The sequence below is a fragment of the Dermochelys coriacea genome, chromosome 5 (genome assembly GCF_009764565.3).
Source record: "Dermochelys coriacea isolate rDerCor1 chromosome 5, rDerCor1.pri.v4, whole genome shotgun sequence".
Classification (NCBI taxonomy): Eukaryota; Metazoa; Chordata; order Testudines; family Dermochelyidae; genus Dermochelys; species Dermochelys coriacea.
The window spans coordinates 60,612,110-60,629,477 of NC_050072.1; the positions used below are offsets into that span (position 1 = coordinate 60,612,110).

The 17,368-nt window shown below is 38.6% G+C and overlaps 1 protein-coding gene and 1 long non-coding RNA gene across 5 annotated transcripts in view; one reads left to right on the top strand and one right to left on the bottom strand.

Moving 5' to 3' along the window:
- Window positions 1–17,368, bottom strand: part of FAM172A (family with sequence similarity 172 member A) — a 372,757-nt gene that overhangs the window by 3,170 nt on the left and 352,219 nt on the right. The gene's annotated exons all lie outside the window — the stretch shown is intronic.
- Window positions 2,347–17,368, top strand: part of LOC119856009 — a 75,208-nt gene continuing 60,186 nt past the window's right edge. The window contains exons 1-2 of one of the 3 annotated variants that reach the window (XR_006281354.1): window positions 2,347–2,829; window positions 15,503–15,891. This is a non-coding gene — a long non-coding RNA (uncharacterized LOC119856009). The remainder of the gene's footprint in view (window positions 2,830–15,502; window positions 15,892–17,368) is intronic. The other 2 variants (XR_006281355.1, XR_006281356.1) reach the window with 2 other exon arrangements.

Here is a 17,368-nt window from a genome sequence, read left to right on the forward strand (position 1 = left end):
TCTTGTTAAAGGGCTCGCTCGGGATCCATGGCGTCACCAGGTCTTTTACTTAGGAAGCCAAAGAGTTTTATTCCTAAATGAGTTAAAGAGCCATTTACCTCTGTCGTGTTCTATTCATCAAGCCACAAGTCGAGATTCCCTAACATGAAACTATTTGTTTGCTTACACAACCAGCTGGGCGCAATTTCACGTCTGAGATATCTATCTGAAAGCGCCGCTCATTTATTATCCTTACTTGTCAGCGAAACCATTTCCCAACTTTGGTGGGTTTTCTCCTTTTTCATTGAAGGATCTGGACTTAAATACTCCCCTAAATATTTCAGTCTCCCCCTCCGATCACAGAGAGCATTCTGCGCAAAACAGCTGGAGAATAAGGCGGAAACTGCAGAGATCACAAAGGCTACAGTTGGCCAAGGTGCCTTCAATATTACAGCTATTTCTCCTAACTCTCTCTGGGTGCCTGCTTGAGACTGGGTTAAAAAAATTGAACTTCCTGCTGGATGTTTTCTCATCGTTCCTCTGGTGCAAGGTGCAACCACCTGTAAAACAAGTTAAAGCAGGGCTGGGGGGGGGGAGTTATTTTATTTCCCTGTCAGTTACAAGTACATTATATTGCTGGGAGCTGCTGTAAGGTTTCATGGTGTAAAATCTATGACCGTGGGTGATTGTGTCCAGTTTATTGCTTCTGATCTGGCTACAGTGGTCACTAAAATAGAAATACTTGCATAATTGAAGAAGGAAGTGCACTTCATAGCAGGGGAAAGGGGGATGGTATTTTTCCCCCACCCTCACGTGGTTTCCATTAGCAAAACAAAGGCGCAACATGAAATATACCAAATCGCTTTATACATATAATTGTTAGTAAATAAAACAATTAACAAAGAGGAGAACTGGAAATGGTATCTTCTTCTCCACCCCAATTTTGAAAAATAAGGATAACGTGAGTAGTGTTTCAAAGCATTGCGGGCTGGGTGACAAGAGAATCGCTGTTAGTAATCTCAGTGATGACTGTATAAGTGTATATATACATCTCCTTGTCTGCAGAGCCCTCCGTCAAGCTTAAAGCAATGGATCAAATCCAAACCTACAGGGTATAAAATATCCCCAGTTGTAAAAAAGGAAGGGAGGGGTCTTCTTTAAGGGAGGCCAGACCGGTTGCTGTAAGCTATCCTATTGTTGTTGATTTAGGAAGACATTTGCTGTATATAACGTTTAAGGCTGATAATATCATTGCTCAGCCAGATAAATAAAGCATTGGCCAAACCATGGGGTCAGCTATCGATCCCTGTGCTTAGTGAGAAGAGGGAGACAGTGTGTGTGTGTGTGAGAGAGAGAGAGAGAGAGACTGCGTGTGTGTAAGACAGAGACACAGAGATTCAGTGTGTGTAGGAGCTGAGGCTGTATGAGTCTGCGAGAGGGGCGTGCGTGTGCGTGTGTGTGTGTGAGAAGCAGACAGGGATATTCTATGAGAGTGTATTTCAGATTACACTGTGTGGGTGGATGAGAGAAAGCGCGAGAGAGACTGTGTGTGTGAGAGAGAGAAAGAGTTTGCAGCCCGCTCTGCAAAAGCTCATTAGCATTCCCTGCCTGCCCATGGACCTGCGCTGACAACTAACAGAGATATCCAGCTCACCACTAGGCCTCCTCTCCTTTTGTCTTCAAATCTCTCGCAGAAACAGATTTATACGTGGGCTCTGTACCTTCCATTTGGTTCATTGGGATGCAGCGTGTAAAAAAAAAAAGGGACCTGTTTTTTCCCCGAGCTGTATAGACTTCTTTCCATTCCACATAATGAACTTGCGATGTGTGTACATGTTTAGCATCTGCACCTCTTGTGCAAGCGTCTTTAAAGCGTTCTGCTACTTTTCCTTAGTGACATGTAGCAAGAAGCATTGCTGTGGTTTACACATATGTATATGTTCTTACAGCTGTTACTTAAGATCAAATAAGGACTGATATTTTTTGCTGGGGGATAAAACATACTCATTGTTTAAAAAAAAAAGCCGAAGCGATACACCAGTGTTTACTTTTTATCATTTTTTGTCCTGGTTATTTTTCGATTAAAATATTTCGTGAAACAATTCCAGGCAAATAGCCAGAAAGAGGGAGTTCTGACTTAAAGCCAAAACCCAGAAGGATTTTTAAACTTCCAGATTTGGGCTAAAAAAAAAATCCATTTGTAACCACGTTCTCGGGGATAAAGTGTGCATTCAATTTACTGCAAACAAGATGCTACTCCCCGAACTTATAAATAAAACCAGTCAGGTACTTTTACAGCGAGCGTACAAATTAGTCCATGTTGACAGATGTTTGTCACTTAGTAACTTCTTTCCAAGTTTTTTTCCCCCCTCTAAGCCTTCTTTCGGGCTTGCTTTGTTGTTTTAAAATATGCATGTCTCTCAGGAATGCCAGTCACGAGTCCAAACTTTGTGTCCAACCTCCCACATGAAATGATCCTTTTATAGGGAACCCGATATGTCTCAATCTGCACTTCACTCAAAGCCTCTGGATATGGGGCACTGGTCCCTGCTCAAAAATAACTGAGCAGATACGCGTTTCCACCTAAAAAAATCCCCACGAAAGACTACCAGGGAAGAAATATAGCTCCCATAATTAAAGAAGGCAGCGGTCAGAGGGGAATGCAGCCTGAAAGGAAAAAAAAGTAAGAGTTTTACTTCTTTTCTGATTACACTTGGGGTTTCATTAACAGCAGGTTTATCAACATAAGTGTAGCAAAGTGTTGCGTGTACACGGGAAAGATTGAGCAAACGAAGACCAGAGGAGAAGGAAGAAGAAAGATTAAGGAACACAGTCCAACTTCGAGAAAGAGTAAGTGACCTCTGCACAATAAGGGAGACGGGAGTGGCTTTGAATGTACAGCCAAAGTTTTCTTGCAGGAAAGAACAATGACATGAAAATGAAAAAGTATGTTAGGGGAGTCACTAACTGGGAAGGTGAATCTGACTCCAGGGAAACTCCTGCCAGTGCAGAAGGCGTTAGAGAGGGGAAGGGGAGACAAGTTGCAGGACTGAAGAAACGTCACGCAGGAGACCTCTGCTCCTGTTGGCAGAAAGATGTCGTATGGATGTAGATGGGGCAGTTTCACTCTCAGGCGTTTGTTTATTTGTGTGTGCGTGTGGTTGTGTGCTGCCTTCTTGATTAGTGTCTTTGGTTGAACCGAACAAGGCACAGAGCTGGAGGGACAGCCGGAAACCGCGGAAGCGCCCAAAAAGACCTTACAGAAATCAGGCTAAAAACGGGAAATCTCTGCTCGAGAGTTTATTTCTGGCTTTAAAAAAGCAAAACTTCACGAGTGATGAAAAACAGATGAACTCTTCCCTCTGTAACATTTACTTTCCTGCACTGATGTGAAGTGACGTCAGCAATTGCCTACCATATCCTCTTCTGAGAGAAGTGGGCGAGAGAGAAAGAGAGAAATCTTACCTCTATTTTTTCCCCTCCTCTCTTTCTCTTTTGGAACAAACTTCCATAAGGAGTATGCAAAACACGCTTGAAAAGCTCCTGATTGATAGGACACCTTTCCCTCCTTTCCACTGGATCTACATATTCTAACATATGGAAAGCTTGCAGGCCCTGTGCACGTATAGAAGCTGATAATGCATTAGTTTTCAGCAATATTTACAGCACCACTTTTAATACACACCAGATGGTTTGCGACTGTGCTACCACAGCCAGCTAGCTCCTAGATTTTACTCAGCAGCATTTTGTTACAATTACACTCCATGCTGAGAGCAATTTTATTGGTGACCTATTTTTCATATTTGCAGCATTTTATGTTAAAAACCTCCTCCCTGGCCCCTTTGCACAGGGCAACACTCAGGAAGGAACAGTCTGTCACTGCTGCATTTAGGCAGAGATCTTTGGTTAAATTTAATAACTAGATGTTCCTGTGTGTGTGTGTGTGTGTGTATATATATACATACATATGTGTAATTATTCATTATATTTGGTCACTAACACTATATTTGTTAAACCTCAATTGACTGTATTTGCCTTCCTGATAGTAAACATTACAGAACTATAAATATTGCATATGATTAATTATTATGCCTCTCCACTATGCCTGGCTTATCCCAGGCACTCAAGTCCTCATGTCACGCACTACAAACAAGGAGGTGTCTCAAAGATATTTTGGAAATGAGAGAAAGCGAACCTTGCAGTCAACAGGAATTCTCAAACTTAAACACTTGGAGGAGAAAACTGCATAACACATTCCCATGAGCTAAACCATGTGCTAATGCACTGCTTGCCTAGATAACATCCCAAGGCATTTTAAATAGTGCCCAGTCAACGTTATCATGTTGTGTGAAAGCTTCAGTGAGAATCACGTTTTAGCATGGAGGAATTTTGTAATCTTATTTTTTAAACAAAGTAAATAATCTCTAGTATTCAACAGAGAACTTGTTTTGCATAGAGCAATATAAATAGACCATTTACTTCATTGCAGGTGTGTTCTTCCTACACAAATGTTTTCCTTACTTTTATGGGAACCCTCTAATTTTTTTCCTCTCCTGGTAAAAATCACAGATGTTTATTTTATTGATATAACTTATACCTTGGTTATGCAAAGAATAATATGCCTCAACAAACAGTCATTTAGCAAATAATAGAGGCGTTCTGGATGCTTTCCAATGTTACACATGTACTTGGTCATAAAATAATATGTGAAAAAATTAACATCTGCTTTCCTAAAATAAAGTGTGCCAAGGAGCTTTTTATGAACGCTTTCCTCATTTTAAAAAGAAATATGTAGAGATAAACTGGCATCCATATGTATAGCATATTTATAATGGTTTTAGGATTTAAAGGTAGCTATTCATTGCATAAGCCATTTAGAACTGACGTTTTAAAAGCTACTTAACCTCAGACATCCTTGAATCTTAAAGAAGGATTCCAAACGATATTATTTAAAGAGGAATTTGCTGTAATTTAATTGCATATCAAGGCGGAACTATGCACAAGCCTTGTATCTTATACTGTGTTTAATAGCATTTCACTTATTTACCTAGCCTATTCCCTTCACGACAGGCGACTGGAAAGTTTAGTTGAAGTAGTTTCTTTTTTTAAAAAAAATCCACTATTAGGAAATGAGGCAAACCTTGGAATTATTTCATTAAGCTTTGGCCTTTGGGGGGAAGAGGGTGGGAGCTATAATCATTAGTGACTTTTTATTATTTCTACAATAAGTGGCTAGATTCTTTGCTGAATAAGCTGCTTGAATGTTTTGCAGATGTTCCACTTAGATCAAAACTGACCCCCTATTTCCTCCCAAATAAGTCTCTTAAACTCTCCCATCAGTGCATTTACTCCAATGGGGGGGGGGGAGGGAGAATCCCTGGGTTTGTAAGGAATAAAATATGAATTGTATACATATATAAAATATAATCACACACACAAATGTGTACGTACATATATATGTATAGACACACACACATATATATACACACATATACACCTTCACATGTGTACCATATAAGAGAGCTGTCAGTGTCAGTTGCTTTCTCAAGGTATTTGGCCTTATTGTATGTTATACAACCTTTGTTACATTTCCATTGCTCCTCCCAAAGTCCAAACTTTAGCCTCCCCCAGCTGCAGGTGTTGGGCCTTAGCCAGCCTTAATATTAAGTGGGGCTTAATAGAAAAATGTCATAGCTAGATATGCACTACAGTCGATAAAACAATCTCTTCTAGCTAGAAACTCAAACGCTCTAGGGAGGACACTGCCAGTGGTTTGCTGGCGCTTTTGTGGCCTACCATTGCTCTGGTTAGAGAAGGGTCTCCTCCTCTGGCTAAAGAAGGCAAATAGCTAATCTTTGCTGTTCATTGAAAACCGGTTGGATGGAACTATGTGTGGGGGAATAAGGGGTGTGTGTGTGTGTGTGTGTGTGTGTGTGTGTGTGTGTGTGTGTGTGAGAGAGAGAGAGAGAGAGAGAGAGAGGGAGGGGACAGAAGGCTGCCTTGTGGGTGTAGAGGAGAGTGGTAAAGAAATGGCCCCTTTCTGAGTGACAGGGCCCTTTTTCAAAGGCCAAACAGAAAATTGCTCCTAATATGAATAGGAGGATTTTCAAGGTTCCAGATTTCCCCTTGATTTTTATTTGTATTTTGCTATGAGTCTGGGCGTGTTGCTAAATAGAAAAGTGTGTGGCTGCTTCAAAAGGAAAAAAGGACCCTCCATTAACTTAAAAAAAAAAAAGATCCTGCCTAGATTGGTAAAATCATTAAAATATGTTAAGTGACATGAAGTTTAGATTTATGTGGATGCACCGGACAGAAAGTGGGCAAAGCCAGCAGGGGTAGTCACGCTTTAAGACAGGGGGTCTTTATTTAAAGATGGTGTATTTATGGGGAAAGAAAGGGAATATCTTAAAAGCTCTCACTATACTACTGATAACAAAACCTGTCACATCTTCACTCCTTACTAGAAAAGAGATAGTGTCCTCATTTGAACATCTCTAAAGTGATTATTAGATGCCTCTGTGAGAAATCAGTTTGGGAAAGTAAGCCCAGAGCACAAAAAAAAAGATTTGCTCACACTGCATGCATCTCTAATTTCCCCTCATAAACACTTTTATAATATCCCTAAAATCGCGCTTGCCAGAAAGGACCGTTCGTTAGGAAGAATAACGCCCGCTTTAAAGTAAAAGATTTTCACTTAAAAATAAATAAATCCGGACCACAGCTTTTTTGCTTCTTTTTTCTCCCCCCTGATAAGATGTGAGAACCTTTTTTGGGGGGGTGGGGGGAGGAGAGAGTGTGCAATGAAGGACACAAAGACAGTATATCAGTGAAAAGAAGAAAGTGGCCCTTTAATGAGAACTAAAGAAAACCAAAAAGTAGATGAAGTGTACCGTAAAAGCTGCTTCAAAGTACATCCTAATTCCCCTGAGTTCAGCCATCACATAGATTTGGTAATTGGGAGTTTACTGCGCAGAGGTATGGCAGTATGGTATGGATAACCCTATATTTTTTTTCCATTCAATAATTATAGATACATTTCCAGACAGTCTTTGCAAAGAGCCATCAGATATTAGAGACCTTCTCTTCACGTGAACTGAAGGCAGATCCTGTCACCATAAAAAGCTACCTGCATGTTCACAGTTAAAATGATTTTATTCCTCTTTATAATTATGCTCATGGCGCCAGATGTATTTTTAACAGCTCGTGTATGCAATAACTTCATCAAATATATGCTGATGCCTTTAATGGTATTTGCTTCCATGCCTGGGTTTCATTTTGTATTTGTTTTCTGACCTTAGCGTTTCTCTGTTACCAAAAGTCCCCACAAGTAACAGAGCAATAAATCCAAACAAAAATAAGACAGATTTCCTCATCGATGTGTAATAAAGTTAAAGGACATTGATTTGTCAGACAAGCGCTAAGTAGAAAATAAATCTTTGGGTCTGGGGAAACAAAACGGAATGCTGTTGGCATGTGTGTAAATTTACTTTTAAAAGCAATAAATCAATGTTAAATTAAACAGCTGGGTACCCTATCGTGGAGAAGGTTTCATGTTTAAGAAAACCTTGACGGTCAAATGTGCTATTTAAGAAGATACCCAGGAAGTCAAACCTTTATTTCAATTCAGCCTCTAGTTTCTCTGGGTATGGGCTGCATCTGAACTTCAGGGGCTTCTATGAACTTGAGTGAGTGAGACGAGAGACAGAGATTTGCACCCAATGGCTAACGTCAGATCTTTCCCCCACATGTTACACGTACCCTTTATCGTCCAAGACGCATTGTATATTCTTCTTTCATTTAGTGCGTTCGGGCTAAATATTGTAGCCTGTCGAAACAGTTTAATACTATTCTTATCTAAATGCTAATTTCATCATTTCTGCAATCATGACACTGATACATTCCACGCACATTAGCTAGACAGAGACATGGCTGCGCTTTAAAATGAAAACCTATTTTCAGAGCAGCCAGAAGCGACTGAGAAGGAAGCTCTGATCACGCTTTCAACATCAGCTGAAATATTTCAGTGCTTATTTTCCTAAATACGAGGGCAATGTATTTGTTTAAATACGCTTTGCTGTTAGAAAGAAACTAGCACAACGTACAATAACATTTTAGAACTCCGATATGGACACAAGACGAATCAATAAGTTATTAAAAAGCCAAAACAATACTAGCAATATTGTGGACCAGTAAATGACATGGCTCTGCGTCTAGCATATGTCTATGTGATTGAACATTTTGAAGATAAGAAGTAAAATTTTAAAAGGACTTGACAATAAAGATATTTTAATGCACGGGTATATTTGTGTTAATTATTTTCTTTCAAATACACAGATGATGATTCAGATGGGGAATTTACAATGGCTTTTCTTTATTATGAAAGCTCCAATGTACTTTCAGACTGGCTACAATTTACACAAATCATTGGTGTCTTTGTTTAAATTTTGCAAAAATAATGCAAACACGGCTTAGAAGCATCCCCCACCCCCCCGCACGAAGTTCTTAAAAGTTTCCAAAATAAAACGTAACCTTAGAAAGATAGGAACTAAGACAGATTTAATATTCGCTGCCTTTGTTTTCATGTCTTGGATAAATACAGTGTAAAGTTTTTACCAAAAACATTTTAATCCAAATGTCACCAAAGACATTGGTGCTATCTCATACAGTATTGAAAACGTGGTATTTTGGTCTTACTTTCAGTGCACCCGCATACCGTCTGGGATGGGAGGTGGTTCAACACTACGGTATAAATTCGCGTTTGCTTCTCACGATAATGGGCCAGGAAGATTTTTGCATCAATTTTTTCCCTTAAAAATACTAGTTGGAGATCATGAAGACTGAAGGTTAATAACTGTCAGCCAGGTGCACTGTGCTCTTATACCTCAATATAGATATATCTCTATGCTGGGAAGTGTTCAAATATCAATTAATTAGAAAAGATTGAGAAATAGCTTGTTCTAATAAATAGAAGAACAAGTGAAGGACACAGAGTTTTGTCCTTAAGAAACAGAGAGGAGACACAGAGCCTCGCAGAACTCTGTGTATGGATTGTCTGCTGGTGATGTATTGCCTAGGGAAGAGTGCTCAGCCCAGGTAAACCTGGGGAGAAAGGAGTGTAAGTTTGCATCTCTCTCTCTCTCACTCACTCACACACACACACACACTCTCCCCCTCTACTCAAGTCGCCTCTTCTGCACTTTGATTCTAAATGTGTTGGCTAGATGGCGCTCTGTGTCTCAAGACCTTCCAGTTCAGACTTAAAGCTGCCTTTTAGCATCGTCCCGGCTTTTCTGTCTTCACCCAAGCGTAATAACAATAATAATCATTTAAAAACCATTCCGAGAATTGTAATGACGGATCTGAAAAAATAAACCCAGGATTAAAAACATGGCACTAGAGACGGAAATTTGAGAGGTCTCATTTATGCCACCTCGTGCTTTAAAACACCTAATGAAATACCTTCGTAGCAGTTAACAAAAATGTATCTAATGTGTATTTGAATAGTGAAATAAATCAGCAGCTCGAGACTTATTGTTGCACTGCACTATAAATACGTTCATTAGGTCTAGTTTCAATATAAATATAAACACGTCCTACTAAATTAGCTTTCTTGTCCCTGTCATTAATGGAATAAAACAATTATGATATATTTAAAGTGGTAATGCCATAAAATCAAATATTGATATTTGTAGGGCTGAGATTTCTTTGAACACATTTATTACACGTTTCAGTACCTAACGTAAAGATAAATAACGTTAAATGTATAAGGAATTATGTTCCATGTTCTAAATGCATTCAGCTTCTTGTTAGAGTAAAAAAAAAAAGTAATGATATTTGCTGATTTTTTTAAACTAGTAATTTTTTTGGGGAAATGACCTTCTCCTTAGGGGCGAAATGTAAACGTTACTTTTAACAGATAAGAGTGAAAACTATTTTTAATTAAAATAGACTGTAGGTTGCGCTTTTTAAAATCAAGATGGCAGCTTGATAGCATTTACCATAAAGAGGAATGAGTTTGTCTGGCCTCATTGGAAAAAGCTTTGTAAATTATTGTTGTTTTTATCATTTGGTTTCTCTGCTATGCGATCACTGCAAAGCCTTTCTCTAGGTGTTAGGCTGTAACTAGGAGGCGCTGAAAACCTAAGGCGGAAAATTTACAACTTGATCAGCTATAAACCACACACACCAAAAAATCTGCTACTGTTGCACACATATGTTACGGATTAAGTTAAGCAAATGGCTCTAGTTTTGCAAGCTTGAAAGCTGATAATAAATACGTAAATGCTGAAGAGTTTGGCTTTTGTTGTAGTTCTAATTCTTCAAAAGTTAACAAATCCCCCTCTATCTTTTTGGAAAACTTCATGTAGCTGAGAAGATTGCCTGGCTTAACTCCACTTCAGCTGTACTTCTGTATGATTTTAGCTTAGATTTTAACAGAAATTAAAAGTGGTTAGGGATTCATTTTGGTGAACAAATATTTAGGCAGTAGCTAATATCTAGAGCTTAGTGTTTATAAGTGTAAAGTATTTTAGACAGTCTCCTTCCAATAATAGGAAGTCTTAGGACCAGAAACATTGCTGCTTGTGAAGAAAATTACTTTTGCCTATTCCCTTTTATGATATAGTACATACCAACCACTCAAGAAGTCCACTTCCCCTGCTTTTAAAGTGTTAGGATTAAATAAACATATTGGGGGTTTCCCCTCCACAGTATGAAATATGAAGGACAATATTATTCAATCCTCTTATTAACTCAAGAAAGAATAAAATTATGGATGATCCTTAATGAGGATGCTGACTTTCTATCAGGGTATTCTGACAGTTTACCACCTATTCTAACCCTCATTGCCATTTAAAGTCAAAGATCCTGTAAGTGATGGATTGTTTGGCGGGGAGAACTGCAGGCTTTAAATCTCTCCAAAGGAAATTACACTGTAATATATTACAGATATACACACTCGTACACACATACGTTATGGGCCAGTTCGGCAAGCAAGGTCAGAATCTGGCCCCATATTTAGAACTATTATATTGAACTTATTTTTCTTGACAATCAAGAGAAACTACATTATACGACAGGAATAAAATGACAACCACGGAGTTTTACTCAGGAATATTACCTGAGAACTTAATTACTTTCCTTACAAACACATAGTGGACGCTTTGGAAATGAACGAGCGATTATTGATTTTCAAGAAACTACATAGAGTATATATATGTGTGTGTATGTGTGGGAGAGAGAGCGAGAGTCTGTGTAGTGTAATGTACATACACGCTTTTCTTTCATTAAATAGTCAGTGTACATTTGACGTTGACAAATGGCCAAAAGACAAGAAAAGTCATTTAAAACGACTTTGAAGAGTTACAGGAAGGAAAAAAAATGAAAAGGATTTCATAAAGTGTACCAGGGATAAGAAATAGAATTGCAGAGGGAAAACTTAGCTGAAGAGAAAAAGAAACAATATGTTATTGTTATTGAAAACGGTCAACGTGCTGGAGATATAGACATTCACTTGTATATTAGATACATATTTTCATAATAGCCTTTTCTAGACAGTAGAATTGTGTGTAATAACCCTGTTGTCTTCTGATTAAAATTTAGTTCTAAAACTAACGCCCAAGGTCAGGTAGAGAGAAATAATGAAAAGGTCCGCTGATCTGCTATGCTAAACATAGGGAACTTTCTAGCTGACGTGGATAAAATATGTAATATTCCCCTCAGTGTTCGCATGTTATAAGATTACATGTAAAATATTTTGGAGAAAAATAATCTTAAACAAGTTCAGGCAAATGTCCAAATCTTCACCGCAAAAGTTTAAAAACTCAACGAAACCCGCTTGTATCCTTTTTCTTGCCACATTTGCAAAGGAAAATACAGCTCAGTTAATGTTTTTTCTCGCACTAAATAATGTAGGAGGACATTAAATAATCAGTTTCCTTCACCCCACAAAGGTAATAGATCAATATTAGATGTGGCCAAGTATTTATCTTTTTGAATGTCTTTGACTAAGAGGTTGCCTGGCTGATAAAGTCGTTTTAGAAACACACACCCCCCCCCCGCCGCCGCCTTTTGTAGGGGGTAATGTGATACTCCCTGAAATCTTCTGTAGTTATAAGTATTCAACAGGTTTCTTCACTACCACGCAAACTTCTCCCCACTCATGCCTGTTTGGATTTCCATTTCCTCCACAGTAGAAAATAAAACGATTTCTTAATGACTCGAGCGTTGTTTTTAAACAGTTAATTACGTTAAAGTTTAGCAGCTTTTTTTTAAAATGAAGGCAATACCACCACATAAGGAGGATTCAGTAACTTAAACCAGAGTGGTGTCGTTAGATATTGAACTAAATCACCCTAACTGGAAAGTAGAAGAACAAATCGGAAGCGATCCAACTCCAGGGAAAATAGTGAGAACCTGGATTCACGGCAGCAATCAGTTCAAGCATGACAAATATATGAGCAGGAAAATAGATTGTTTTAAAGGGGTATTGCAACAAAGAACTTTAACAATAAACGTCCCGTCAAACTGTTGAAACTCTCTGATAGATGGCCCCAATTCCATTTCAGATCAGGAAAGAGAACGCTTTTTAAAAATACTCTGTTGGCTATCTATCTATCTATCTATCTATCTATCTATCTATATTTGGTTTGTCGACGCCCTAAATCAATTATTTCCTCCTACTTTTGTAGATTCATTTTTAAACGAATGTAACGTTAGTTTGAACAGTAAATGTAACAAATAATCCTGCAAATCGTTACTAACTAGTCTCCGATCCTCACGATTTATATACGACCTTAGAATGATGGCAGAGGCAAGTGCAGGAATCTATACTAAGCAAAGGCTGGGTGAAACATATTAATAAGCAATGTGCATCTTGCTGCATTCATTAGCTAACACGTGAATAGCTTGATTTACAAGCTGGAAGGTCCGGTATTTTGCTAAAATGACAGTGTAATGATGAAATATACAGAGGGCGTCTCTTCCTTTGCACACATCCTGAACAACAAAATAAACCGGAGATGATGACTTAAAGTCACAACGATCCGAGCAGGAAGAACTTTTTTAACGGGAGAAGTGAGGCTAAACCAAATACTTTACTGTCACTTTTGTGTGTGCTGTCAAGTAAGTTACTGTCAGGCTCTTTAACTAGGTTGGACTCTGGCTCGGGAGCCTAGTCTCCAGGGGCTGTAATTAACAATCTGTCTGGAAGCACCAGAGCTCATCAAGCTGCTCTGGCCAAGAGCGAAGCCCCTTTCCAATAGGCCAGGTGCACCCTGACTCCCGAGCGAAGTTGCAGCTGTGGAAAAGTTTTGCACGTTGGATATTTCTTGAGCGAGAAATCCAGAGGAAAGAGGTGGGAAGCGATATAAAAAGGGCAGTTAAGAAGAGACCCACCTTAAAGGGAAAAGAGGAATAGGGGGACTTGGGAGGGACATCGGTAGAAATTAATGCAGGAAAAGTTACAAGGCGAAAACGAAAACCTAACTGGGGAATTCAGACACAGCAACTCAGGAAAGCGCAGAATGAATCTTCTAAGAGGGGAAGAACAAGGTGACCTCGCAGCTGTGACAGTATACAGGTTCCGGGGATCTTACAAATTGAAGTGGGACATATCGTAGCTCAGCAACTAACTTTCCCAAAGTGATCTGTGTCTTTCGGACGCAGGCAGCAGCCTCCGAGGGAAATGGGGTTTGGCTGAACTAGGTGAAGGAGTGATAGAAAGTTGTGGCTGAAAGTGAACTCAGAACTAGGCGCTGTCCGTGGTGCTAAGGCGAGAGACAGAACAGCCTCACGTGTCACTTCACTTCGTTTTGCCATGGCTTCGGACCGAGTCCTGGACGAGTTAGGGGCATAGAGACGACAGAAAAGCAGTTAGTTTTTCATCCATGTGAAATCATTTTTTGCTACAAATTCACAGTTTAAACGCCATCCTTCGCTAGTTCTACTCTCCTTCCCCCCATTCCCTTATAAACCCGGACTTTAGTCATACTTTGGAGGTGATAATTTATAATGTTATACTTTAAAACATAGCTTTCCGCTTTCACATGAGGAAGTGTTTCGAGGCTGATAAAGGGAAACTGGGCAGAGGATCTTCAGGTTCAGAAGCATTTTTCAGTTTCTATATGACATAACAATATGCATGCAAGTCCAGGTAGGATCCAGAATGACGTTTAACAAAGATAAACGGTAGAAAAACTAATCCATTTTACAAAGTCATTTGCTATAAACATTTTTCAAATTTGCTCTTACACTGATTTGTTACATGATGATCCTTGGGACAAAATCAGGCTTAATATTTGCAAACTACCTGACAACGCCCAAACAAGGTTATAAAGAATTAATTTTCCTCTTGATTATTCTCATCCCGTTTGCACTTCCTCTTACAGAAGTTAATTGTTACTTTGAGACATAGAACACCTGGCAGGTAACTAAATTATGGAGAAACGTGAAAAAGTATTGTAAGAGCTAACACTACCAAATAACTGGAACCCTCGTTTTTTTTTCCAGCCGCAAGTAAAAATTAAATTAACAAGGTTTTGGCTGGAGGTGGGAGGGAGGGGAATGATTTCAAATTCAAACAGCATTTTAAGTGTATTTAAGGAAAAAACGAAGTGCAAAATAATCAAAAGATCAGTCTTTAGCTAAGAAACTAACTTTTCATTGGGAACTAGAGCCCAAGTTACAATTGTAAGAAAGGGGACAAGAATCAGAAACAACTGGCACAATGAGCAGCCACTGGCAGCATCTGACGTGATGTTTGTTACCAACCACTAGATCAACATTTGCAAGATCCCTATAGTTTTATCGGTTTTGCTCTCAAAAGTATGTACAAGCAACACCTGGGCATACGAGTTATTATTTAGCTGTTCCAGGAACTCATCTCAAAGTACTTTGCTAAGGGGAAAAAACAAGATTTTATCATTTAGTAAGCCGAGCTTATCAAGAGGAGATGTGAAACTATCCGGGGTGGGGGAAGCTATTTATCTAACTGTTGTGTCAAGGATTCCAGCTTTAAAGAAATAGTTTGAAGGCAAAAATATAGCGATACTAGTTTGCCAGATAGCAGGGGATTAGGTGGGGCTTGAGTAAAGAGAAGTGAAAATGACGAAAGAAGAAAACCCAGGCCTTGCCTCCAAAGGGTCATTCCTCGCCTGTGTAGAATTCAGTGGAAAATAACTGACATCTGTCTCAGTCCGGATAAAACGTTCTGGGCGATTTGTCGCCTGAAAATAGTTAGATTTACCTGACCTTAATAGACGCATATAGATCAGCTTTAAAAAAAATAAAAAAATAAAAATAAAATAAAAAAAGCAGTTAACTGTTTAATTTTAATCGCAAACATTTGCTGTCGGGTTATCGATCTGATCAATTTCCCTATAAAGTTTTGAAAAAAGGATCCAAGATGCAGATACGTAATGCAGAAACCTACTCAGGAATCAGTATGATCACTTTTCTTCTCCTTTGTCCTCCTCATTTGATGTTTGGCTATATTCATATTCCTTTTATTTTATTTGTGTTACAGAACCCCCTTGAAGTCTTTTTGCCAAGACAAGTATCAGACATGCCTAAGAATGAAACAATTCTTGGTGGGGGCAGAAAACGAAGTCATTTTTTTTTCCAATAAGAAAAAAAAAGGTGAGAAATATCGTTGTCTTCTGTGTCCATTAAAAACAGGCATTTAAAAATCACTGCTAGTTAAAATTCCTTTCAGCTATAGACGTAACTAACCAAGTTTTAATGGTGCAAAATTTTGGCAGAAACCATATTCCTCGAGATAAGCACGGTCATTCATTTGACCGTAACGTGGCATTCTTTATCACAGAGCCTTTCCTCTTCAGATTCAAAACTGTACAACTTTCCAGTCTATTTATTTTACATGCTGCTGGCTGAGTCGTCTGTACCTGGTAAATGGTAAGAAAATTAGTACCACATGTTACCTGAAATGAACCGTTTCACAAAGTTCCTTTAAGAAGTGCGTTTCTCGTGGCAAAAGGGCTAAAGACCCCAAACACAACTTATGAAACCCAAATTAAATTCCCCAGAAGCAGGACCACAACATATAGTCAAAATTATCATGACCTTATAAACAAAAGTAACATTAACATTGGTTTAAGAAAAGGCTACAGAGCGCTACCACTTGCAGGTTACCTACAGCTCTGAGCCCCAGAAGTTTGAACATATAGATTTAAAAAATGAAATAAAACCTACAAGGTAGGTTTATTTTTCCTCATGGCAGGGAGTGTTTTTCTTTTACAGTTTTACTGTTGGTTTGTGGGTCTCACTAAATACATTCTTCTTCACAAAATACATTTTTATCAAGTTGAAAATTCATAGTGTGTCATAACTGGAGCATGCGATTATTGTGCAATTGATGGACCAGAACAAATCCTGTTGTACAGAAAATCAATTTTGTTCATATTTATGTCGAATTGTGTGCGTGTTATACAGAGAGAGCGAGAGCGCCTCAAATAAGGAATAAAACTTTAAACCCTCCCTTAACTATATGTTAGATATGGCGGGAGGTCGATGGTCCAAATCATATTTACCTTTTTTGTCGTTGCTGCTGTAAATCGGAGTTACAGTATTTAGAATAGCGAAGTTTCCAAGTGCAATAAAGCTGCTTGTCTAAATCTACTTTGAAGTAATGCTAGTGCGTCTAAAATCCAGATCTTCGTGTTAATCTGTAGTTCTTGCCATCAAACAGAACTCAGTTACAAAGAGCTTGGAAAGAGTTTTGCATCTACTCAAGGGGCACAAAATCTTTAATTTTCTGAGGAGTAAAAACTCCCCAAGAAACTTCATATAGCTTCTTAGGTTTTGCTTAGCATACGTGATAAAACATTGATTGTCGCAGTTTGGTGACCCATGAAATTTGGGGGTTAGTTTTCTCTTCAGACCAGAGCATATAATTATGCAAATAAAGAGCTGTCACTGATCTAGTGAAATACTCACAAACATATGCAATCCAAAATGGGACAGAAAAGTGAAAATTTGTGGTCTTATGATGGATGATACAGTGACAAATGACATCTCCTACCAAGTTTCTCGAGAAGTTCATTTTTCTCACTGTATCGAATATGTCAACATAATGCACGTTAGAGAGAGAGAGAGAGAGGGAGAGAGAGAGAGAGATTCTTGGAAGGTTATTTTTATTTGGACTGACTTTAATGTAGAGTACGGTGCAATATTTTCTTAGATATGACACTTTTCATTTGTACTTTTCAATGAAATTCTTATAGGGAAAAACAATTAGGGCTGTATGTAAGTGAAAGAAAAGATATGAGCTTATTTTTCCATTAAAAAACCCCACCTTCCTTTGATTAAGGCCGAAAAAGTCAAATCCAACTGATTTCCTATAATCAATGTGTTGAAAATTATACATTCAGCC